The following is a 17381-nucleotide window of genomic DNA, read 5'->3' as shown; positions in this document are numbered from 1 at the left end:
AAGAACCAATGAAAGTCAGCAGTAATCTGAATTTAAAACATATTTTGTATATGAGTCCCGCCACAGTCACTAAAAAAAAACCTACATAAAAGAAATCAGAACATACACTTTTAAGATATATATACCCTGTTTCCCCTAAAATAAGACATTGCTGATAATAAGCCCAATCGGGCCTTTGAGCGCATGCACTAAAATACCCTCCTGAAAATAAGCCTGCCCCAAAAATATTTAAATGCATGAACAGCCGGTCCCCGCCATTTCCTCTGGTTAGGTTTAGGGAGGCAGAACTGGAAATCAGGTAAAATGGCAGAGCCCCATGTGTCCCAAAATAATAAGACATCCCCAAAATTAAGGCCAAGCACTTATTTTGGGGTTAAAAAAAATAAGACATGGTCTTATTTTCAGGGAAACATGGGTACTAGATTGGAAATAGAAAGAATATTAAATTTGGATGTATAGAGTCACTAATGCATTAAATATTTAATGGTTATTCATGATTACAACACACTTGAAATATTAAAAGGAGGAAGTCTAACAAGCTATTAACACCATTAAAATGCATTGAATCAATTGCCAAAACATTTTTCCAAAAGGATGTTTCCTATAAAGCACAAGTGACATACTGTAAATATTGTTGATTACAAAGTGTACTAAATGTCAATCCAAAAGTTCCTAAGAGCTGAAAACCAGTTAATAAGCAATTTCCAAAAGTGATTGGAAAAGAAAGTATGCAAATTTAGTGTAAATCAAAGGCACCAACTGCAATTTGAGCAAGATGGTTATTCCCTGGTTATTCCCAGAGTTATAATCTCACTAGAGACTTCTATGTTATGGTCACTTTGTGAAGAGGATCTCTCTGGGACACTTGTGGGCAATCTCAAGCCATCTCTTTGTCTGAAGAGAAATTATCCAAATGCCAGTCGACTTGCCAGCTCTTCATTCTGCCACAGTCATTGGCACTGCTTTTCAGAATTTTCTTCCATCCACCATTTCTTCCTCAAAGTCATTCTAGACTTTTCTATGTATGCAGGAAAGACAACAATCTTTGAATATAATTGTACCCCACTCCTGCATAAATTATTTCTTGGAACTGTTGATTTAATCTTAATTTAGTGGGATTAAAATTGCAGCCAGAACACGCAGAGCTACAATTTTATCTCTATCCAAAACACAGACAAGGTAATTTATACTTTTACTGACAGCAATAAATATGTCCCTACCTACCTACAAATGTATTAGCCTTTGTTTTACACAACTGCTACAGAAAACTTTGTGGTTAAATTTCATCTTACATTTGTTTTCATTACTGAAGATAAAACTGATTTCTATTAACTCCTTTAAATTTGAACTTTAAAAAATAATGTTTATTAAACATTTTTCAAAAAACAAAAAAAAATCTTTAAACAATAGTTTCTTTCCAACAATTTTTCAACTGTTAAACATTTCTTACTTGTCCATTTTTTCTTCCCTTATTTCAATGTATCCTTTATATATACAAATCTAATATTATTTACATATGTACGTATAAATAACAATGTACACAATTTCACTTCTGCAAACTACATTTTTTTGTTTCTTCTTATTTATTGTTACATTTCTACTCTTATATCTTCTTTATTTGATCTTTCCTTTTATCTCTCTCCTCTAGCCATTCGTACCATTTCTCCCTCACTATATAATATTCTGTTTCCTCTTTTTCTTGTATCTCCTTTGTCAATTTATCCATTTCTGCACGTTCCAAGACTTTTCTAATCAAATTATCTTCAGTCAGTATGTTATTGTTTTTCAAATTCTGGGCCTATATTATTCTTGCTGCTGTGATAATATGGATAATTAAATAATGTATTTTTCTTTCCATAAGAACCTGGGGGTATTCCTAATAAAAATGTTTCCAGTTTAATCTCAAAATGTTGTTTGGTTATTTCTTCTAATTGTAATCTAAAGGTAAAGGTTCCCCTCGCACATACATGCTAGTTGTTGCTGGCTCTAGGGGGCGGTGCTCATCTCCGTTTCAAAGCTGAAGAGCCAGCGCTGTCCGAAGACGTCTCTGTGGTCATGTGGCCAGCATGACTCAACGCCAAAGGCACATGGAACACTGTTACCTTCCCACCAAAGGTGGTCCCTATTTTTTCTACTTGCAGTTTTATGTGCTTTCGAAACTGCTAGGTTGGCAGAAGCTGGGACTAGTAACGGGAGCTCACCCCGTTACACGGCAGCACCTGGGATTCGAACCGCCGAACTACTGACCTTTCGATCGACAAGCTCAGCTATCTTAGCCTCTGAGCCACCGCGTCCCAATTGTAATCCAATCTTACTCAAATACTGTTTTGCTTTGGGGCATATCTACCACATGTGGTAGTACATTCCCTTTTGTTGTTTGCATTTCCAACACATACTTTTGTACTTTTACTTACCTTTAAAAAAAAAACTATATCGAAATGAAGTCCTTTAATAATATCACAACTTGAGAAATACCATTTAGACCCTTATCATTTTACCAAGTGATGTTCATATCTGTCAGATAAGGCAATAAAAAGTCATGGTTTCTTTGATATATAGCCTGGTTTTCATCCAGAATGTCAGGACAGTGTGCATAGTATACCCACTTCCAATTTGCCTCACAACAACAACCTTGAGACTGAAAGAGAATGTGATTGGCTCAAAGTCACTCAGGAAAATTCTATGGTTGAAGGTAGATTACAGCCAGATCTACATCCATCACCTCAACTATAACCTACATTGATCTTACCTTTGTCATTAGAACTTTCAAAATCTAGCTATCCTTATAAAGATACCCTACTAATATTTATTTAAGTGCAATGACAGACAAACTAGAGTATTCATTTCCAGTGATTGGATTTTTTTTTTTTTAAAAAAGTGCAACAAATGAGAAAATGAGTAAGTAAATAAAACATTCTGGAAAAGGATATGTATGGACATAATAACAACTGAAAACTGGCTGCTAACTTCAAATAATAATAGAGGGCTGAGTTTCAGTGATAAATATCGTAACTATTAGACCTGGGCAGAGACCTCCTTACCTTTTATGAGTCAGAAACAACCGCTGCCCCTCCTTTCACTCCCTTCTGTTCATTCTCCAAGCAGGGCTAATATTTGAGAACATCAAAATATATAGAGGGAGACCAAACGTCATGGCTAGTGAGACACAGAATAGTTTATGATTCAAAAGGCCTAGGCAAGATTTAGAAGACAACAATCAAAAAGCAAAAGCAATGAAAAGCTGATGCATCAAGATAGTCCTTCAGGAAGTCAGGACTCAAGGTCTCCAAGTAACTGGTTATCCTGAGATAATTATTGGTTTTTTGGCCACAGGTATTGTAATAATCAGAGAGCATCATCCTAAAGGCTTGAGCCACTCTGCTGAACTGCAACTGGCCCCCACTGAGTTTCATCTGATTTTAAAGCCACCCAGGCACACAATGGTGTTTTATAGAAGTCTATTCCCATTGTTATCATCTCTGGAAGTGAATGCTTCAGTGTTTTTCTGCCTGCAGAACTTCTGCTGTTTACATGAGCTAGGTGGTTTCACTGGTTCATCTAGAATAGATTTCTGGGAAGAAAAGGATCTTGATTCTGATAGGTCCTGTACTAGAATCTGGCTTAATTATACAGAGGGGTGGTGGTGTCTGCGGAATTGCCAGACTTGTTTTCTTCTTAGAAGCTGTTCTCAAATGAGGTCATAAAAAATAATTTGCAAAGCAGTGAAGCTGAAGAGTGGCTAATGAGATGTAAAATTTCACAGAAAGATATTGCTTGGGACTGGATGAATTAATGTAATCCTCTCTTCTTTGGATAAGAAAAACTATGTCCATGTCCACCTGGCCCAGATGTTGGACCACATGGGCAAGAGGTTTTGTATTGAACATTTTCCAAGATAGCTACTTGGTGGTAATCTCTCACCTCATGTGACAGTTGGTGGCTGTGCTCTGATGAGATCCTGCTGCTTACGGAAGCAAAAAAAGCAGACAGAAAAGGCCCTTGGCAGAACACAGCCATTCCTTTGGGAAAGCAGAGATTGGCTGCTCAGAGCGGGAAGGCATTGCATGGATAGAGATGTGTCATGCCTGGTTTCAAAAGAAGATATCTAACATGTGAAGTGACTTAAGCAATTCCTTTGCTGCAGACTTTCCTGAAGTGCAATTTTTGCAGCAAAAAAACCTAATAAAAACTAATCCACTTTCTATGATCCACAAAAGTGTATGAACCTATCAGAAGTCATAGGATTTTTGTTTTGTTTTGTTCTCTGATAGCAACAGCCACACCCGACCCCGGCCCTGAGGTCTTGACTGGTGCCATGCTCTTTTTTTAAAAAAGTTTTTTATTTTATAGACATACATTTAAAACATCAGCAATTCCTTGCGTGTGACGTCTCAGGGTTTTCTTCCTGGCTCCATCATTTTGTTGTTTCTTCTTTCTTCACTTCAGTTTGAATTATTACCATTTTTCCATAAATACATTATTATCATTTTCTTACATAATCATCCATTGCTTATCTGTACCTTTCTTCTAAGCAATGGTAAAATTTATCCCATATCTTAAAATATTCTGAATCCTCTCTTTCTTTAATCATCAAAGTTAATCTGTTCATTTCTGTACAATCTAAATTTTTTCTAATAATTTCTTCTTTCAGGGGTATATTCTCTGCTTTCCAATTTTGCACAAAAACTATTATTGCTGCTGTAATTACATGTATAATCGAATAAATATTTTCTTTACTAATTTTCTCTGGCAGGATCCCCAATAGAAACAACTCCGGTTTTAAATCAAAATGTTGTTGGGTTATTTCTTCTAACCAACCCTTTATTTTCTCCCAATAGTTTTTGGCTTCTGGACATGTCTACCACATATGATAATAAGATCCTGGTAACTGATGACATTTCCAACATTTAGCTGATTTATCTTTAAACATTTTCACCATCTATAAAACATTTTATATTGATTTTCTTTATATGCAGTGGACATTGTTAATTTATAATTCCTCTCCCATAGCTGTTGCTATTTGTCTAGATCTATTGAATATCCAAAATTTTTAGCCCAAGCTATCATAGTTTCCTGTACTTGTTCCTCTTCTAACTCAAACCCCAACAAAAAGTTATAAATATTTTTGATTAATTTGTCCTCCGTTCCTGTGAGAATCCTATCTAGCTCAATCTTTTCTAAATAAAAACCATAGAGTTTAACATCTTTCTGATATCTTGCTTGTATTTGCATATACATATACCAATCTAACTCAATCCCTGTTCTTCCAAATCTTGTTTCTGCTTCAATTCCCCCCATCTGCTAACAAGTCCCTACACTAACAATATTTCTAAGATTAAAAGTATTTGGATGTATTAAAGCCTCCATTGTTGATAACCATGTTGGAATTTTCATAAAATATTTATCTCTAACCTTCTCGCATTCCATTAGCAGTGTATTTTGTATAGGCATTATGGAATGTCTATGAAAGTATGTATGTATCTTACTTCTCCCATACCATAAAAAAGCATGCCATCCTATGCAATGAGGATACAAATCATGTCCTTCCAAAGTCAGTAATCTTGTATTCCTTAATTTCACCCATTCCTTCATCCAGGTAAGTGCTGCTGCTGGTAATATAGTTCACAATTTGGCAGTCGAAATCCTCCCCTTAGCCTTGTATCCTGTAACATATTTAGACTAATTCTAGCTTTTTTCCTTTGCCATATAAATCTTCTTGTTATCTTGTTAAGATATTGAAAATAAGTTCTTTCAAGTTTTATCGGTACTGTCTGAAATAGATATAATAGTCTTGGTAATATGTTCATCTTTATAATTGCTATTCTCTCCATGAATGAGAGTTGCAGGTTTTTCCATTTCTCCAAATCCTTCTCAATTTGGTTTTTCAGTTTATAATAATTATCTTCTTTTATCTTTACACATCTTGATGTTAAATATATTCCTAAATATTTCACTTTTTTTTACCACTTGCATATCCAACCTCTCTATTATCTCTCTTTTCTGTTTTTCTGTCATATTTTTCACCAGCATTTTTGTTTTTTTCCTTGTATATTTTTAAGCCAGACACTTTCCCACAAGCCTCTATTTGTTCTAATAGTTTAGAACCCAATGTAAGTGGTTCTTCCAGAATAAATACTAGATCATCAGCAAAAGCTTTTAGTTTATATTCTTCTTTTTTAATTTTTATTCCTTTTATGTTATCATTTCGGGTAATGAATGAAATGGTGCCATGCTCCATAACCCACTGGGCACATTTCTAAGAAGGGAACACCTTCCTCTGGGCCCAGCCAGGTCTCGGTTACACAAGCCACATTGGCCTTCTCTTCAAGGATCAAATTGGCAATAAGGGCTAGCCTTATTGCAGGCTGATCTCACATTTAAAAGCAGAAGCCTAAGACCAGGGCTACCACAGATCTGCTGACCAGGTAAATGAGGTGGGTGAGTGCAAGGGGGCAAAATACTAAACACCGAGGTCAGGTTCCCCGGTCTCTGGTTCCCTCCTTGCCTCCCGTATCTCCCATTACCCAACATCACTGAAATAGGTTGCCCTCCTCTGCCTTTCCTGAGAACGATTCCATCCCCCATCCCTAACACGCTTCCTTAAAAAGGGGAAAACCTCATCCAACTGACAAACTCTCAGAGGCAAGGTGAGCCTTACAGGAACTATAGCACTTGCTCTCAGCACCCACAAACTCACACCACCCCTTCCTCATTGCCACAGAAAGGTCATGTCCAGCACCCCTTTATCCCCCAACACACTCATAATACATCCACTCAATGCACAAATGGCACCTTGCCCAGTCACTCTCACCCACGAAGCAGGGAGTCACTTTCACCCAGGAGAAAGGGATCAACACACTCACCTCTCACCCAGATTTTCCTTCCAGCCCCAGGATTCCCCAAACAGCCTTCCCAGACCCAATTGCAGAACATTCAGAAGGTTGTAGAAGGTATTCGGAAAAGTAGCCTACTTTACTGCACTGGAAATTGTAGCAGTTGTGTAACCTACAATGTCTCCTACAGTTCACACAATTCCAAGCTCCCACTCGCCAGTTAAACCTCAAAAGATCCCAACGGCAGCCTGCCACTCTCCACAGCATTATTAATCACATGAGTAGGCCCAGCTGCTGACAAAGGCCAGTGAAGGTCAGCAGCTCTGCCTCCATCAGAAGATTCACACCATCATTCAGAGCTTCAGCTGCTGGCTCTTAGGATCTCAGATCAGCTTCAGCTGATTACTGCCCCTTAAGATAGTTCAAAGTGATCCAGGCGAATTCTGGGAGAGTCCAGGGAAGCCACACAATCATAAATCATCCACCTCCTCTGCTCTGTCTCTCTGTCCCACCTTCCAACTGCCCCTTTCTGACCTCTCCACTCTTTAAGTTCTTGGCCTTTCTGTTTCTTCACCTCTCCATTTCTTCACCCAATCTCCAGCCTTTCAGTAAGCTTATCATGCTTATCATGTTTGTCTCCCTCGTGCCTTTCTCTAGACACTCCTCCACTTCCACATACCAGTTTCTACATTCCAAACTTTCTAAAACCCTTTCTGCACAACACTTCAGAGCATCATCTGCAAACACATGCAGCCGCTGTCTCCATCTTAAAACAACTAGAGCTATCTAGTTTTCAATAAGCTCTTTATCTCTTAAAGTGTTGACATCTGCTGTGGGCTATTAAAGGAAAGTGGGGGTTGCTTTCTGCCTCTAAAAAAAATGTTTTTCCATTTCTCCCTTTGGGAGATAAAATATTCTGCCTTTCTTAAATATTCCTCAAAATATTTCATTCTTCTAGGAGCGGGGTGGCTTCTCAAACTTTCAAAGTTCCAAATATGCCCAGCATTCTTAAAAGATTGTCTACTCTACCCTGTAACAGCCTTTTAATCTGTATAATTTATTTAATGACTGAACCAGCTTATTGTAAGTTAATCAAGCATGGCAGAAAATCAAAGTTTTATAGAAAGATGAAGCTTAGATTACCCCTGGTGCAATTTAATTCTGAGTTTCTCTTTTCATGATTTTCATATCAGTAGCTTTTCTTTTCTTTTCTCTACCTCTCCACACCATTTCCTTTTAAAAGCATCCAGCCTGATGATATCTTGACTAACACATTTTTGAGGCTTTTAATTTGGCTATGTAGAGATCACAAAATCCATGAAATAGATTTGGGGACTTTTCTCAAGGTCAGCAAGTTAATTTTGATATACTGCTATGCTTTCTACTTCCTTGGAACCTCTTTTCTTTGATTGAACTGTGTGACATTTTAGGTTATTTATAAAAGATAGTGTTGAGCCCTGGCCGGGACGCAACAAACAAGTTGAGGGGGGGGAGAATAAGAACTGCAGCGATGGACACTACCTTGATCAGGACAATGGTGGGGGTTGATTGTGGAGGAGAATGAGCAACTGGCATTATGAGATTGCTTGCAAACCGGCGCCCCAGAAAGTACCAGGAGAGAGGCTCCTGGCTCCCAACATTGCTGGGCGGCGTGTGATGACGTCACAGAGCACAGGAGAGCCATGAAGAGATGGGGGATCTGAAAATGCCAACAAACAGTTGATGGGGGAGGAGTTTGAAAATACTGGATGCTGGCTATGCAGGATGTTCAAGTGGCCAACTGGGCTGGCTGAGGGTGAATAGGAGAGTTGCTGGGTTGGATAGAACATCAGAACAAGCTCCACTGTGGGGCCCAAGGATGTGGCCCCAGCAGGCATTTTGGGGTCTGCTGGCGATTCAGGCCACCTTTGATGGAAGTTCAGACTGGGTGGCCCTCTTCCATAGCCAGGTCATAAGCCATATGGACTTATATGGACAGTACTATCCATCACAGTGGCCGATGGTGGTGGCTGTTACAGTGGTACTGGCAGGGGAGGCAGCGGATTGGGTGGCTACCTTGCATAGAGACCATGCAAGAGAATGTGTGGACATGGGTTGCCTCCTCAATTAACCAAATGGTTTTGAGCACTTGGGGCTGCGAGAGTTTTGAGCATGGGGGGAAGGGAATGTGAATCAACAGAAGAGGCTGCTGGCTCCACAGGAGACAAAGACTCCTGGCATGACTCTCGATACTACTGACTGGGCCCAGAGGCCATCGTTTCATTGTTTTAGATGCAACCAGGTGGGCCATCGGGTGGCAGATTGCACCATGCCAATACCAAGGACACCGGCTCCAAAATCATCTCCAAGTGGGGAGAAGGTGAGAGGATGACCGTAAGCAACATCTGAGAGGTCTTAAGTGATGCAGACCCTACAAGCAGATGTTGAAACAACCACCAGAGATGTGGGGGTTTCTCTGAGCAAGGGCCGGTTCCCAGTAGTGTCCGGAGATAGTGATAATGGGGAAACAGAAGACCTGATGGTGAGTGACCTTGTTCGGCCCTTTGTGATTCTTGTTGTGCTCCAGAACCCACACTCTTCTATAGAAGTCAAGTATGGGGCTCTAATTTTTCTTTTCTAAATTATTCACTCTAATTATTCTATTCTAAAAAAAATTCTATTCTAATAGATTCAGGATGCACACATTGCTTGATCCGCCATGCTGTGGTGGCCGAACTGGGGCTTTGCATAGTGAGGATGAAAACCTCTATTAAGTTTGAGCATATGGATGGTTCTCTGTTGGGAGGAGTCCCTACCACTCATGTAACCAAACAGATTCAATTAGAGATTAGGGAGCATTGGGAAAACATCCGATTCATTGTAGTTGAAAGAATTATTGAACCAATTATATTGGGTCTTGCATGGTTAGACAAATGGGAGCCCACAATATGGTGGGAAGGGGTTTCTGGAGACTGAGGTTAGCAGTTGGTTGAAAGCCACCCATGGACAAAAGGGGAACAGAAGAAAGGGAACATCCCCATGTAGTCCCTCCAACCCAGGGGTTCCCGAATGTATACAGGGATTTGGCTTCAGTATTTAGTGAGGAGGAATGTGAACAGTTGTCCCCTCACAGGTCGACTGACTGTGCCATTGAATAATTCCACGGGCCAAGTTACCAAAACCTCGCTTGTACTCAATGACCCCTCTATAACTGGAGGAATTAAGATGGTACATTGATAAAAACCTGGTGAGAGGTTTTATTAAACCCAGTAGGACCCAACAGTGCCTGTGCTGTTCAGGGAGAAGAAGGACGGGGGTCTCTGTTTGTGGGTTGACTTCCATGGCCTTAATGGCATTTGCGTGGAGCATTTGTAGTTTCTGCCATTGATGAAGGACCTACTTGCTACTTTAGCAATGGGCCGTATATTCACCAAACTCGACCTCCAAGAAGTTTACTATAGGGTGCGGATTAGACCCAGGGATGAGTGGAAGACCACTTTCAAATGTCCCCTAGGGAGCTACCAATTCCAGGTCATGCCGTTCGGGCTGCAGCCCACCCCCCGTGGTATTCATGAAGTTAATCAACCAAGTCCTGCATGAACACCTACATTGTGGGGCTACTAGTGCATTTGTATGACATTTTAATTTACATCCAAACAATGGAAGAGCACATGCAATTAGTTCACCAAGTAGTAACCAAGTAGTGTTAGCGGCTAAATTATTCATCAAACTCTCAAAATGTGAGTTTCACTGAACTAAGTTAGATTATCTACAGGATCTCAGGAGACGGGGTGGAAATGGAGACGGGGTGGAAAAAGGTCCAAGTGGTGTTGGAATAGCAAGCTCCAAAGATCAGGAAACAGGTACAGAGTTTCCTCGGAATTGCCAATTTTTATAGGCAATTTGTCCCTTCATTTGCTAGAGTGGCTCTGCCCTTGACAGACTTACTACGAGCCTACGAGCTTACTACGAGTAGGGAAACCCAGACCAGCCAACGAATACAGTGGACCCCTGAATGCCAAAGGGCTTTTGAGGAACTGAAGGGCCTTTTCGCTCCTGAGCCAGTCCTTAAACACCCAGATCCTACACAAGCTTTCGTCATGCAGGCAGATGCCAACGACGTGGCCATGGGGGCCGTTCTGTTACAATGGAACGAACAAGGCCAGTTACAGCCATGTGCCTACACCTCCTGGAAATTGATACCAACAGAAGGAAGATGGGCAATCTGCGAAAAGGAAGCATTTGCGGTAAGGTGGGTGCTCATGACTTGGAGATATCTTTTTGAGGGCGCTCCACACCCATTTGAGGTGTGGACGGACCATAAGAATTTGGTGGCCCTCCAAACCCCGTGAAGGTTGTCCCCAAAACAGGCTAGGTGTGCACAATACTTCCAAAGATTCTCATTTCATCTGAAATATGTTCTGGCTGGAAGAAATTTCTTGGCCAACGCATTGTCCCAAATGCCTCAATATAATAGCAAATGGGAGGAGGTGGTGGAAGCACTAATACCCTCTAGGCAACCAGTGAATGGAATTATAGTGGCTAAGACATCAGATACCCTGCTCCAAAAAGAGATGAGAGTAGCCTTACTAACTGATCCATGGCTAGCCAGCAATCAGACTCTGATTGCATGTCTCCTTTCCAGGTATGGTATGGAGTTCCCAGCAATTCCAGAACTAGACTCAAAGTCACCAACCACAGAAACCCCAACCAGATGGGTGGGGGAAAATTTGTATGGTCTGGCCTGAGGTGAAAGTTGCCTTAAGGAGAGCTGCAGAAGAATCTAAAGTACAGGCAGATAAAAAAAAGGGCAAACCATAAATCTTCCAGACTGGGGATAGGGTGTACTTAAAACTGAAAGTGCCGAACAAAAAACTAGGCCCAAAATATTTGGGACCGTTCACAATAACCTGAGCTGATGTGGGGGGGGGGGAGTTTGAAAATATTGGATGCTGGCTATGCAGGACTGAAAGAATAAATAGCGCAGAGAAGCAGTTGCTCTCAGTGCTGACTTTGACCCGCATGCTCACCTTGTTCTTCCTTGAGGCTGTGTTTGGAAATAAAGCTTTGCAACTAATCCATGGCTATTGTCTTGCATGCTTGGCTGCACAGACCCGGAGGGGACAAGCTGAGAGATAGGCTATGGATTCTATAACATTCTGAACAACATTTTCCATGCACCAAGGATGTCGTACCATATTTACTTAACTGAAAAAAATGGAACTTATCTTTTAGTAAATCTGCATATGACTATGGTATAAAGAAGAAACATTTGAATATGTTTACAATTTATCAGCAAAGAAACTGTGACCCTTACAAAGCTTATAGGCACAGTCAATTTTTCTTGTCTTCCCCCCCACTACTTTTCATGACCTCTAATGTGGACATTAAGTTGTGTTGCACATTGTTATAAGCGAGCACATATTCAGGAATACATTATATACTTGTTTGAAATGAAATATAAAACACAAAATGTAAACTCAGTAAATTTAGCAGTTTTTTCTTCTCTGGCTATCACCTTCCATGGGGAGTCCTCACTCAGTGACCATTTATTCAGGATTGTTTAAAGTTATGACAGCATTGAATGATGATATTTGTGACAGGTCCTCAAAGTTGTAGCCACTGCAGCATCCCTGAGATCACATCATTGCAATGTGGGAACTGGCAAGTGGTACACAATTACAATAATTTCAGTTATTGCAGGGCCGTGGTGGCTCAGGCTGTAAGATAAGCTGTTATTAAAACACAGCAGCCTGCAATTACTGCAGGCTCGAATCCCACCAGGCCCAAGGTTGACTCAGCCTTCCATCCTTTATAAGGTAGGTAAAATGAGGACCCAGATTGTTGGGGGGGCAATAAGTTGACTTTGTAAATATACAAATAGAATGAGACTATTGCCTTACACACTGTAAGCCGCCCTGAGTCTTCGGAGAAGGGTGGGATATAAATGTAAATAAAAAATAAATAAATAAAAAAAAGTATCCTGCAGTCACATGATCATGATTTGGGACCTTCCCTGCTGAGTTCCAACAAGAAATATCAGTGGGGAAGCTCACCGGAAGTTACAGGTCATCATCAGGTGACATCTTGCTTAACAACCACTGATGATCTGCTTAATGACCACAACTGGAAATGCTGGAACTGCCATTTTAAGTGGGTAGAGTTAGATGACTTTTTACTTTATGACCACATTGCTTAGCAACAGACTTGCCAGTTCCAATTATGGTGCTTAACTGAGAACTCCCTGTATTGCATAATGGAAATAATCTTGGGCTTTGATAGAAGAGTAGAAAACTTAATTCACATTTTGGTACATTCATGGGATTCCTGGATAAATCATTATTCTTTAAAGGGATTTTTAGTAGGTAGTTTAGTAGGATTAGTTGCACAATCCCATGACACTTCTCTAAGTTGCTTAGAGATAGATGCAGTGCAAAGGTGGAATGTAAAATGCGATGAGCAAAACAAAAACTATGCAATTGAAGGCAGTTTTAATTATTCTTATTAATGATATTTCTCCCTCACTATTCATTTTTATGAAAAGCTTCCCAAGTCAGCTTTCAAACTGAAACAACATTGCCCCATGCTCCATAATTAAGCATGCAAAAATACCTCGGTGCATACTTGCTTTCTATATCTTGAGAAAAATCATCAAATAAATGCAACTTTGAAATTATAATGATTAGATGATATCTGTAAAAAATAAATACTGTATTGAAATAATAGAAGTTAAGTAATTAATATCTGAACTGAAGGATTGTCTTTATGAGCCTTCCATTCAGGTTTTAACGTGCATTTTTAAAACTGGGAGATATACATTAAAGTGATGAGTAAAAATGAGAAATCTATGTTACTAGATTTATTATTTCTGTTCTATGATTCGTATGCATCATTACCAGAATAACATCCACTAAGTTCTCATTGCTACGTTTCTAATTATATTACATGTGAACACTGATAAACTCTACATTCATTGCCAGCAATATAAGGGTACTCTTATGATTTCCACTATGTGTACTTTCACAGTGTTGGCACTAGATGACACTGTGCCTACCTGTAATCCCAGAATGAGTCAGAATTTCAGGAATCCACCAAGCATGTACAAGAGTTATGTGCGAGAAAACTGCATATCTCCATATGCTATTCTCATTACCACATCTTTTCCTTCTAGTCTATTTATTTGCAGACTACAATTTTCAAATCATATAAAAATAATTTCCTGAATCAATTGGTCTTCCTTCCTTCCTTCCTTCCTTCCTTCCTTCCTTCCTTCCTTCCTTCCTTCCGTCCCTCCCTGCTTAGAAGCCAGTTTAACCATAGAGACTCTACACTAGGTACACTCCACCTATAACAATCATTAAAACCATACATAACAATTTAAACAACAAACTGCTGGGATACATATCTGCTTTAGTATCAGAACTGCCATCCTGCTACACATACCATGCTTCATCAGATGCCAGCCTGCCATAGCCAATGGGGGGCGGGGAGGAGCAGCTTCAGGGAGGTAGAGGGGAGACAGGGATGAGGGATGAGGGGAATTGAAACTACTCTTTGTGCAGTTCTGTGGGAGATGCTGGCCATTCCAAGGTCATGGAATGGAATGTGATGCCATCATCCAGCCAGGGACAGTTACCAAAACAATTTGTTTGAATGTAATTGGACAGTCAAAAATAACCAGGATAAAAATGGAGAGAAGGGAAAGATAAACCAGGGTGTCAGACTTCAGATCCGGCTTTGCCACTCTGTAACCACTTCGCTTTAGTAAAGTGTACTTTCGTCAGCAATGGATTTGAGAATCTTCCTTTTCCAATTGTACAAGTTGGGACATCTGACATTGAGTTTCTGAAGGCCTCTTGCAGCAACCAGATCTTAATAACTTTCTTGAAGCCTATGTTTTTCCCAATAATTTTATTGAACTACACCAATATAAGGAAAAGAAACAAATGCAATTTAAGAAAAATATAAAAAAGAAATTGGAAAAACAGAAAAGTTATATAAAAATGACTCCTTCCTCCCTCCAGACAAGTATAAACAATTTGGGTCACTTAATACCTTCTCTGGTGCTTCAATTAAAAAGAACACTCTTCTTCCCATATCCCAGCCTTTATCAGTAGTTAAATTACAAAAATACATAATTTAATCCTAATCAGCAAAAGTCTATTAAGAGCTACCAGAAATATTAACACATATATTTTAATCTTAATAAAAATCAATTTTATAATCCAGACTTATCCTTTTCTCTAAGAAGTAAAGCAGAAGAAATCTGTCTCCACTTATAAACAAATCTGTAAAGCCTCATTGTACAATCCTGATAAAAAAAAGAAATCCCATTAACAATTACCAGAAATTATAACATGTATCCAATAGAATGACTTTATAAATCTTCTTTTCATTTTTTAAAAAACTTGATCTTTTGACCCAGAGGTTGATTTCTTATAACTTTGTCTTCTTTCAGGAACAGCTTGAGCCATTCCTCTCTATCTCATCTCAGCCAGAGTTGCCTTGATTCCACACATTCTTTTGTAAATTCAAAGTAGGAAGGCTTCCAAGTCACTCTTGTGATTTATTATTTGTATCTCCCCTTTGATTATTAAAATATCGACTGCTTTCAAATTGTAAATCCATTTTGGCACCATTTTCCCATATCGCTCATATGTTCCAGTATTTTAAAATTCGTTTTCAGATGCACACTTTTTTCCATATCACTTTTATAATCCAACATTTTTAATGTTTAATGTAGGTCCACATTTGGAAGGAAGAAAAAAGGGAAGGGAAGGGAGGCAGGGCAGGGCAGGGCAGGACAGGGCAGGGAAGGGAAGGGAAGGGAAGGGAAGGGAGGGAGGGAAGGGAAGGGAGGGAAAGGGAAGGGAAGGGAAGGGAAGGGAAGGGAAGGGAAGGGAAGGGAAGGGAAGGGAAGGGAAGGGAAGGGAAGGGGAGGGGAGGGGAGGGAAGGGAAGAAGAAAAGGAAAGGAAAGGAAAAGAAGGGGAGGGAAGGGAAGGGAAGGAAAGGAAGGGGAGGGAAGGGAAGAAGAAAGGGAAAGGAAAGGAAAGGAAAAGAAAGGGAGGGGAGGGAAGGAAAGAAGAAAAAGAAAGGAAAGGGAAGGGAAGGGAAGGGAAGGGAAGGGAAGGGAGGAAAGGGAAGGGAAGGGAAGAAGGAAAGGAAGGGAAGGGAAGGGAAGGGAAGAAGGAAAGGAAGGGAAGGGAAGAGAAGGGAATGGAAGGAAAGGAAAGGAAAGGAAAGGAAAGAAGGATTTCTGATACTCCTTGCCAGTTTTCCACAAAGAAACTCAATTGGGAGGCTGGCAGGAAGTTAGAAGTCAACTGCTTTTCCCCCCCACCCATGGTCATTCTGTTTTTCTGTTTAGGTAAAGAAAATCTCTGAAATGATGGTCTAATGAGACATGGGTTATCTAGCTGCATATATTGTATTGCTTCATTGAATTAATAGGTCCTCCTTTAAGAGTAATCTTTTGTTGTCTCCTTCAAGAATCCTCTTATCATCTGTTTATTTTCCTGTCTACAAATCTTTTCCATGAAGGGATTCCTTACAATTAGTTTCAAAGACTTCATATACAGTTTTATCAATTTTAAAGCACTGCACAGGAAATATTACAAGTCCATCTAGCCCCTTAACTTTCCAAAATCAACATTTTAAATCAACAGCCTTTTGCTGTTTTTCAAAAAGTAAAGTTTCTCCTGTTAATCCTTACACTTACTCAGAGCTTCTTTTGTCCAGAGTAGACGAAAAAAAACAAACAAAAAACACCTCCCAGTGAAATGCAGCTTGTCTTTTGGAAAGTTCTTGACTCCAAAGAAATCAATAATAAGCAATGTCCTACACTAATTAAGAGAGGAAGTAGGAGAATTCAGTGTCTCTTTGAAAGGCATAAGAATCTGTAAGGAGCTAAACATGGCCAACCCTTGTCTTCTCCTTAATCTGGAGAGGAGTTCAAAGAGTCAATTCCTTTACTTGTTCCTATTTTAGCTGTTTGTTGGCTCTGCAAAAACAGAGTCATGTTCAGTCTACCATACTATCCCTGATTCCTCAGCCTTCCTGAATTCTAAAAGTTTTGAAGATGATCTAATCCTAGGGAGAATGTTCCCTAGGAGAGGAGTTGTGACGAATAAGTCCCATTACGTGTAACTCCTTCTAGGTCGTGCAGATGCTGAAATTAAAATTTACAGCAATTACTGTAATCCCCAACTATGTATGGGGATTGTTATGTTTATAGAGCCAGTTTGGTCTATTGCAGTGATGGCTAACCTTTTTGCCATCGCGTGCCAGGAAGGGGGCGCGGGGGGGGGGTCACGCACGTGCATGCCCATACCCATAATTCTATGCGCCCCATCCCCGTGCATACGACTCTTCCCCCCCCGACACATGATGGCCTGGTAGGCCCGTTTTTTTCTCCTACCTGTCTCCAGAGCCTCTCTATAAGTCTGGGAGGGTGAAAAATGGCTTTCCCCATTTCCCTGGAGGCCCTCTGGAGGCCAGAAATGTCCCGTTTACCAACTTCTGGTTGGACAGGAAGTGACATTTTTTGCTGTCCCCAGCCTCCAGACTCC

The sequence above is a fragment of the Ahaetulla prasina genome, chromosome 2, assembly GCF_028640845.1.
Source record: "Ahaetulla prasina isolate Xishuangbanna chromosome 2, ASM2864084v1, whole genome shotgun sequence".
Taxonomy (NCBI): Eukaryota; Metazoa; Chordata; class Lepidosauria; order Squamata; family Colubridae; genus Ahaetulla; species Ahaetulla prasina.
The sequence above is the reverse complement of the archived record's forward strand: the minus strand, read 5'-3'. Positions refer to the sequence as shown.